The sequence below is a fragment of the Vollenhovia emeryi genome, unplaced genomic scaffold, assembly GCF_000949405.1.
Source record: "Vollenhovia emeryi isolate VEMERY1.0 unplaced genomic scaffold, V.emery_V1.0 DF939150.1, whole genome shotgun sequence".
Lineage (NCBI taxonomy): Eukaryota > Metazoa > Arthropoda > Insecta > Hymenoptera > Formicidae > Vollenhovia > Vollenhovia emeryi.
Window position 1 is genome coordinate 1,674,528 of NW_011967216.1, and position 9,647 is coordinate 1,684,174.

Consider the following 9,647-nt stretch of genomic DNA (forward strand, 5'->3'; position numbering starts at 1 on the left):
TATATTTCGACATAGCCTGCTCAGCTGCCAACACGAATCCTCCATTCTCAAGTTAAATTCCACTATTTCTCTTTATATCTGCAGACATTAGAGAAAATTCTTAGATTTTTATTGTTAGATTAGATGTTGAAGAGAGAATTAACGCCGCCTTTCAGTGAAACGCCGTAATCAATAAGATTGCACGAGCACTTTTCACACTTTTCACACTTTTCATACTTTTGAATTTCTATCGCTGGCGCTTCGTGTGATCGCTTCACGAGCGGTCACGGCTTCACGAGAGTTCAACAAATCTGAAATCTTCGACAACTGCGAAAACGAAGTTTTACGATCAGATTTCGATACGATCAGCGAACACGCGACACTGTGAAAGGCGTTTTGGATATTTTCCAATGGAACGTCCGTGCTTTTAACAAGAGAATGGCGAGGATGTAGAAGCTGGCACTATTGCCGAAAGTGTTCCCGAAATAACGCGCTGATCCCTTCCGATGATATATTAAACGATTCTCATCTGTGAAAATCAAGATCGATGTGACAAACATATTATAACGTATAACATATATAAACGTTTGACGTCATTTCTGCTCTATTTTGAATACATCGTGCGCGTTAAAAAAGTGAAATTAAACATACAACACTGTTGCTTATTTAAATTAAAGACTCGCAAGTATCCGCGCAATATGTTTAATAAATTCTAGAACTATTAAATTACATTGTATTTTTTTCACCGTTGGAATAAAACGGTTTGATTAAACCATTTCATTGAAAACATTTCTGAAAGTAATTTGCAAAACTTGCAATCTTCTTTAACGACTATAATTACTTGTCATTAAGGTACATTATTGTTAAAATTCGGAGTTATTGTTTTATTACACTTTTACTTTCGCAGAGAAAGCAAGTTTTCTCTATAAAAAAAAATCTGAAATATATATTTAGCATAACGAGCCATAATAGACGAATGAGAAAAGACAGTACGGAACTAGACGGTATAATTTTCCAAGAGGCATAAATACTTTCTTTAACGAAAGTGAACGCCTTACAAAGAATTACAAGCTTTACGATCCCCGAACGTGCCCAAGCATCCTTCCAATGCTTTTAAACGTTTCCGAGGTCGTGCAATATCGATTCCTGTTTTTCTTTCTCTTTTTTCGGTATGTGACCTCTTCGCAGGCTTACAGGGACCTTGTTAAACTTTTATAATATTCTTTAAGACTCGCCGCGCTACACCGCCGCCTCAATTTTAACAATATCGAGATGGATAAAAATCTACTTTAATTATTACCTTTCACGATCGATTGCACGTTTAATCTTCCGATTTTATAATCGCTTCCTACCGGCTACGCGAGTAAAAAAATTACGTTATCGAAGATCGTGTCATTGTCAGAGCTGCACCCTGCGGCTGGGTACGTCGCGATTGCAAATTGCAGCTCACGGTTGATTCTCGAATGCCCGGTGGGTATAAACGCGAAGGTAAGATACTTTATTGTTTTACTTATCCTTCGAGTTGCCGTTCAATGTGTAATTATAATCGGAGATGGCACATTACGTAATGTTGTAGCATCCAGGGAAAAAGACCGCGTACCTTTTTTTTCTTTAAATTTATCATCTTCTCCGTACAGTCGTCATTCTCTCGATAACTTCCACCGAGAGAGAAAGAGAGAGAGCGAGAGAGAGCACGTGGATGCTCCGTGTAATTGTGCCTTTTGAATGGCGCCTCCGTTCCTTTCTCCATCGGCGTCCAGACGACCTTGGCGGTGCGATCGAACAGAAAAATCCGATTTGCTTCTCTTACCGATGCTATTACCGTTTCGATAAATCCCGGGGTAATCGTCGACGAGACGTCGGCGAGTAGGAAGACACCGCGCACGAGGAAGAAATCAATTTTTCAAATGAAATTTATTTCTTGCCGCCGCGCCGGTAAAGACACGAGAAGCAAACACGTCTGCGCTCGGCTAAACAAGTGGCTCTTAAATAACTTTCTGTTACGCAATTTATACTGGTATCTCGCTATCTTCCGTTATTGCACGCGTTATTGCTTAACAACGTGATTACAAATGGATGTCGACAAAAAAAATGTGCTCTTTGACAATAAGACAAATAAGAAACGTGTCAATTATGCGATACATCTCGTAGAAGAAACCGCAATTCGCTGGCGTGCACACATTCCACATTGCAATAGTATATAGCAGAAATAATAATTCTCTACTATAAGGTAAAAGACATTTGCGCGCACGAAAATACGTCGAAGATTACACACACGCGTGCAGAGATGTAACATAAATATAGATTAGGCCGAGGAGTTTTCGCAAAAGTTAGCTACGGCCGTGATTTCGGGATGTAATAAAGCGATCTGAAAAGAGAATTTTAAAAAATCGAACATTTATTTGCGCGAGTGAAGAGGAAACAAAGATATCTTTTTTTCTAGAATCTCTGGCTATCCACTTTCCAGTCGTGTTAACGTGATAAATAAATCGCGTCGTACAATGCTTCGCGGTAGAAATACAAAATCGAAATGGTTCAATTCCACATGACTGTTGTTTCCAAAACACCGCTGCGATAAGTAAGAAATGTAGAAACTAGGCTGTAAACACGCGCGGAGAGTTTGCACGATGAATCAATCGGATCTGCATATTTCTTGGCGCGCTTATCGAGAACGAACGTTCGTTTTCACCTGCGCAACATCCACCTCAAAACCGTCGGAAATTTTCGCGCGAGGTTTGCGCAACGAGTTATCCTCCCTTGTGTTTACGTCGCGCGGGAGGAAAGGGAGCGGGGTTGTTTATGTCTCTCCCTCGGGAAATGCGAGAGGCGGCGGTTAAACGCGGGCGTGCGCCAAGTAACAAAGACAGGACTCTGCCTAAGGGTACGCAGAGATTCTCACGCGAAATAATATTTTCCTTGGAGAAAGGAAAATACGACGCGGAAGAAGAAACAGACGCGCGGTGGTCTTACGGCCCGTGAAAAACGGAGCTTGCCCAACTCTCTCATCTCATGCTGATCCGCGAATCGCTTATCCGAATTACTTGACAATGCCACTTGAACTTAACAGGAAAAATTTGCTAGCTGAAAACTTTCTAATTGCAAAATGCTGCAATTTTTTACAATTAATACAACTATATAACGTGCTTCAGTTAGCACAGAAAAATATAACACGTTTCGAGGGATTTGAAAAGAATTCGTGTATCCCTAATTCTGTGATATCTATTTATCGATATTAATTTAAATCAGTACCAAATTAACAATATCACTTAAAATTTAGTGTATTTATGTTCTTGATTGTTCGTACAATTTGACACGAACGGTAAATTCGAGTTGTCGAATAAAAGAAATGATTCGTGCGCGGTGCGTCGATTTCCCCGATGAATTCGCACGAATCCGTCGACAGTAAAAGTGCATTTCGGTCCAGCCTTGAGTCAGCTTTTCACCGGACAAAAGCCGGGTGCCGCGTTTGCAACGGGTTAAGCGACCTTCTCCCGGCTTTCTCGCTTCGTGTCTGCGGGACTTTCGTCGGCGGGGTTATTTTCGGTGGTCGCCGCCGCCTCGCAAAACTGCACTTCCGGTATGCACCCGCGGAATGCACCGTCCGCCGGCGAACCGCGCCGTTTTCGATCGCGTTTTCGCATCTCTGCCCGTCGTCGCCGGCGCAGTTAACCCAGTTACGACAACGGTGATTACTTATTGCTTGTAGCGGGGTAGTTATTAACGCGCCGCCGTTCGCCGCTGTGCGTTATCGCGCATGCATATACGCTGCCGAACACTGGGCTCTTTGTCGGCGAGAGAATTTTAATATTAACGGCACGCGGCATCGCGGCGCGCGGAATTACATCGTCCTGACGCGAGTCGTTTTCCGCTCGGACTCTTTATTTTACGCGCTGCGTAAACGCGGCCTCAGCAATCAGCCGCTCTGATGTCACGCCGAACGATGTCGTATATATTAATTAATCCTTTCTGAATTTGCTTCCCTGGACACGGCAACTTGTTCTCACGATCATCAATACCTACCGCGCTTGTTCCTTATTAGGAAGAAATTCCGGAAACGAAGATGACAGGAATGATAATGGTTTCGAGGCTAAAAACAGTCGTGTTTATATTTTACATTGAAGAAAAACTGCATCTTTAAAATTGCTTGAAAAAAGTATTTCTATTATTTTTATATAGCCAATAATAATTACATGTGAAAGTATACAATTTAACATTTAATTTTAATTGACAGAATTTCTTTTTTCCCATATCTTTTAGAAAGTTATAATATTTTGATGTATCTTTAAACTAGTGATAATTTTATGTACAATTCGTCGACGACTTCTCATCTTCTTTTGTTAACCGAGAATTAATGTCAGAAATACTTTTTCATCAAATAAAGCAAAGCGATAATTGAGATCACTGACTGCATAAAATTGTGTCCACAAGCTTTCCTGATCATGTATTTCTCGAGTTCTCTGTCTAAAGAACCAATTATAAATGTTCAATGCACTGGGATCAATTGCCAATGTTAGGATTATTAGCTCTTTCGAGAGAAACAGAGATGTAAGATTTATTTATATGTTTTATTTTGTGACGTATACAAAATATATTAAAAATTTCGAAATAGGTATTAACAATTCCTTAAAACTGACAAACATATCTAAGCCATTATTCAGTTATTCGTGAACTATTCCGGAATGTTTTACGGGTGCATTTTGTGAGATTTCTCCTCGAGATATGAAAGAGTGTGTCAAATGGTATTAGCCCAGTAAGTCAACTTTAACTGTGACCTTCTAGATTAAAGATCCTGTTGGAAAGTGAAACGAATTCAGGCTTCGAGAAACCCAATCAGAGTATGGGAAAATCCGGTAAAAGTACGATGGTAATATATAATATCCAAGAAGACCGTATTTGGTGACTCATCGCTCGCTTAACATATTCAAATATTAGTGGAAGACATCCCAAGTTGCATCTGAATTTCATGAAGCAGATAATCCGTTTTATTAGTTATAATTTTTCGACGAAAAATTAAATGGCACACAAGATATTACTAAATTTAGGTTTCCGTAACTCTTTCTTGTGTAAAAAAATATAAAATAAATTAGGAAACATTTTATAAAATTCGTTTGATAATATAGATTATCTGTAAATGACATATATTTCTACAAAGAAGTAATTATAAGATTAATTATTTGCCAAAATACATATACGTTCTTAAATTTAGAATTCTTGGAAGGAGCGCGATGGAACATGCGAAAGTTCGACACGGAGCGCGGGGTCGAAATTTTTCCGGGCAATTAATTAACTTGTCTATTAATTACTATCGTTTAAGTAAGAGCAGCGGGTTAGAATCAAAGGAGCACAGTACTGAATGGAATCTTTATGACTGCACAGAAGTATGAGAAATCAGATCTTGTTCTTTTTTCCTTACTCAATTATTTCGAATAGACGCAACGAAAGCGACTGCTGCCTTCTTATCTTCGTAACGTGAGGTTAAAAATGGGGTTAAGAATTTCTCAGACGCTTGCTTCATGCCAGCTAAAAGTAACTAGCGATCAACATTACACGTTATCGATGACAGATAATTTTCGTAGTAGTGTCAAAGTATTTGTTTTTGTCTTAAATTTTTGCGAACGCAGACGTGATTCGCGATGCGTCGACGAGCCCGCGGAATCATTCGCGGTGCAGGAAACAGGAAATCCTGAGCGGTGAAGCCGAGCAGAAACGTCGGGAGCGCACAGAGCCTCCACTGTCTAGGAATTCTCGGTCGGTGGAACGAGATGAAGCGAGCGGTGGCCAACCGCCGCGACCAGCTGCCTTCTCCCTCCGCGAGGAGGGATGCAAATGAGGGAGTATCTCTTCATGCGCGTACATACCTATCTGCCACGTCTCTTCTAAATAGCTCGTCGCAGTGCGTATATCTCGGGTATCATCCGCAGTAGCGTCCGTGCCGTTTTTATCGGCATCGCGCGCCGCCATTAATTACGGACGCAGTCAAAATAAGAGCATCCAGCACGTACATAAGCGAGTATTTAATGAAAAATACATACGGCGAAGAGGTAGGATGCACCGCAGAAAGGTACGAGTGCATCCTCCTAACTGAGACGTTGAGTCAAGTCTTTTTTTTATGGAGATCGAGAGCATTTTTTAATTACAAGTAGAAAGTTTTCGTCGCGAACTTCTAAAAAAATGTCCAAAGCTAAACAGTTTTCCGAAAATTAGCAGTCAATTAAATAAGCGTGCAGCGTTTTCTGTATTTCGTTAGATTTTTCCGCAGCTCTTGGGACAGGAAGAAGTCCTTCGTATTAACTTATATAGGTTCTTGTAATAATTGAAAAACAATTTACAAGTTTAATAAATAAAACTTGATATACGTGCAAAGGAAGATGTGATATCCGAGGCGTAGTTTTTGCACCACTGACATCTATTTTTAAGCCAATCTCAGTAATTTAGAGAGCACCGTAAGCATAACACGGTGACACACGCTTTTGTGCGTCGGGCCGCAAGCTGATCGGCCGGATTATATCACCTCGTTGTGGAAATTATGAGCACGGATTTATCTCGTGTACGCGATTCTGCTTTGCGTAACACAAAGCGCGTGACCGAATCCAGAGGAGCATGGCAAGAGGGGGCGGAAGGGGGAGGGAGGGCGAGAAAGCAAAGAACAGCATACGGTACACGCGGCTGTATCGCCGCAATTGCGGCGTGCACAAATCGCGATCGCTAATCACGAAGCAGCTGGCCGGCTCCATGGCGCATTAAAGGTCGATCGATAACGCGAAATTGCGAGAGTTGGAAAGCACGTTGCGCAACGTTTCTCTCTAACGGGCATCTCGGGGATATATCTATCAACACTTGTGAGCCGGTTGCAACCGTCGGTCGGGTCATATTAACTCCGGTTACCTGTAGCTTTTTTCGCCCGCGCATAGTTTGGACTTTTATCCAGGAAAAGACTGCTGCTTGAATTTTTTTATCTGCATACATGCATAATAGATTGAACTTTCATCTAGGAAAAGGTAGCGACTCGCTAAAAGTTAATTATTCACGTTTTACTTTTGACAGAAAATAGACCGTGTCCAAATAGAAGAGAAAATATTTCCTGCATATAAAACATTTGTTTGATGGGAAATCTTGACGCAGAAGCGCCCGTACATTTCTCGAACGTATGCTGCAATATTTAATTGTAACGCTTTCAATTCGTTAAAAATGAATCGACATAGAGCACATCTCTTTACCACTGTAGAATGCAAGACTTGCATCGTCGCGAATTTGATACCGCACGAGTTGAATTAATCTAAGCTATTCATGGAATTTAGCCTTAGATGACCATCGGCTTAGGCATTTATGATTCATGTGCTGCGCATAACTTCTTCGCCAAATCGATAACGATTTAACGTACGCGCGTTTCGCTCTTTCCCGCTCTTGAATTAACATGACTCGTTCCGGGAGGGGAGAAAAAGATGGTCCAAAAGTCCAAGGAAATTTCTTCCGACCCCCGAAAGTAGGGAAAGAAGCAACAGCTTCTTCCTCCTCCCGTGTCTACTTGGTGCGCGTCTCTCACCCTCCGCGCGGATCCGCCGCGGGTGTGCCTAACCGACAATTAAACTTTCATAACTTGTCCATTAGCGCGAATTAACGCGCTGCGCTAACTCATCTAAATTTCGCCGATGCAGCGCACTTAATTTACGTGCGAGCGTTGGCCGCTCATAGCGCGCGCGCGCGCTATGAGCCAGGGGTTGCGCTTGCCCTCCTTTTCCCCCGAGGATGCGTTCGCGCGAGCAAAACGGTAACGAGCGGGGGCGAGATCGAGGGAGCGGTGATCGTGCAGATTGGGAGAGAATGAAAACGGGAGAAAGAGAGAAAAGGGAGAGAGGGCGAGGGAGAGCGGGGCAGGGGGCAAACGACAGAGGGACATTTAGAGACTGATGGCACAAACCTTTTAGGCAAACTAATGCATTGAACCTGTAACATCACAGAGGCTACTCCAACAGCTCGATCTGTTCCGTCCCGCACCCTCCTCCCACCATGCCCCCACTGCAATGCTCGTATACAAGCGTGTACGTGCCAGCAGGTTCATTATGGGAAATGCATCGAGTCGCTGTCTCTTGTATGTGTACACGGAACGCCCGGCGAGGCGTGTACCCGATGATAACCTGCAACGTGCGTCGCGTATTTTTTGCGAGGAAACGTAGCCAATCGCGAACTTATCGAGAATCGGAATTTAACAATGACGACTTATCCGTCTCTTATTTTAGGACCTTCGTGCAATTATAAAGGCGATAATAAAAAATTGTGAACGTAATACGCGTAATATCATATTTTCCATTTTGACGCTGGTCTTCTTCGTTGATGTTATTTTTTATTTCTTCACTTAATTAAACATTTTTATTCACATGCCTCAGTCGAATTAGTGAGACGCCCGCCTAGAGAGTAGGGCGGTTCGAACCCTGGATGAGGTTCAATTTTTCGCAATAAATTTTCTGTATTAAAACACTGGCAACTTACAGAGATTTCTATGTTTGATTTTTATTCGGCTTCTTGCGCGATCTTGTGAAATTCACTTAAACGCGGAATCCCTTGTAAAACATTTCAAGTTTCGGTAATTAACATTTTAGATCAGGAACCGATTAAACTTCACGCCGGTGAATCGATAGCGAAACTTTGCCTCTCGGACAATTTTGAGGAAAAGCTGCTTTTGGCGCACGGGAATCTAATCTAAGTTTTAATTACCGAAACATTTTCATGCGAAATCCGCGATGGATGTTAAATTTAGATGCCACGATCTACATTTTTCTCCCATATACGACTCGGCGTATAAATTTTCAACGCTACGCGCATTTGCACGTCGCGCAGCTCGCTCTCGCGGGGTTCGGATATACGCGCGTATCTTTTATTTATGTTATTGTTTTCGCTTAACGTTTCCGCGCGTTTCTCCGCGCGTGTATCCGAGCGTGTACGCGCGCGCACGCGGACGGAAGCGCGCGTGTGCCGGCGGGATTCATTATGGCAAATGCACGGAGAGTTCGACCCCGTATGCGAGCACGCTTATGCACGCTTGCATACTGATACGCGGGAATGCGCGCGTGCAATTACCCACGAACCTCTCCGCTCCTCCTCCTCCTCCTTCTGCGCGCACCCTCCTGCACGCGCGGCGATTGTACACGTAATTACCGCGCGCGGGAAGGCGCAATTATTAATTTAGGTATTACTCCACAGACCTATATGCCGCGGCGCGTTCTCTTCGGGACATTCCGCGCCGCGGCCGATCTCGACTTTGGAGAAAAGAGAACAGAAAAACGAAGAAGAAACGACGCGTTTATCCTTGCAATTAAAAGATTCCCGTAGGAACAAACGCTCGATACGTAGAATCGATGCGACAGAAATTGGGAAAGTTATGTAGAAGATTCCCGTTATGGGGTTCGTGTTGAACGAGCGGTATAATTTTAAACCTCGGACGAAAGAGCGTAAGGTGTCCCCGATCAATTAAAAATGTCTAACAGTACCGCGTAAAAGGCGGCGCGGTTAATTGCACGGAGTAATTTCCCGTTTTCTCTTTCTGGTTTACTTTAAACACTTTATGTGGACCACCTCTGTACAGGACGATCACGATTGGCGAATCGATCTGTGCCCCGGGCACGCCGCCCCGTCCCGCCGCCTCCGCGCGCGCGCGCGCGCCGAGCTCCATT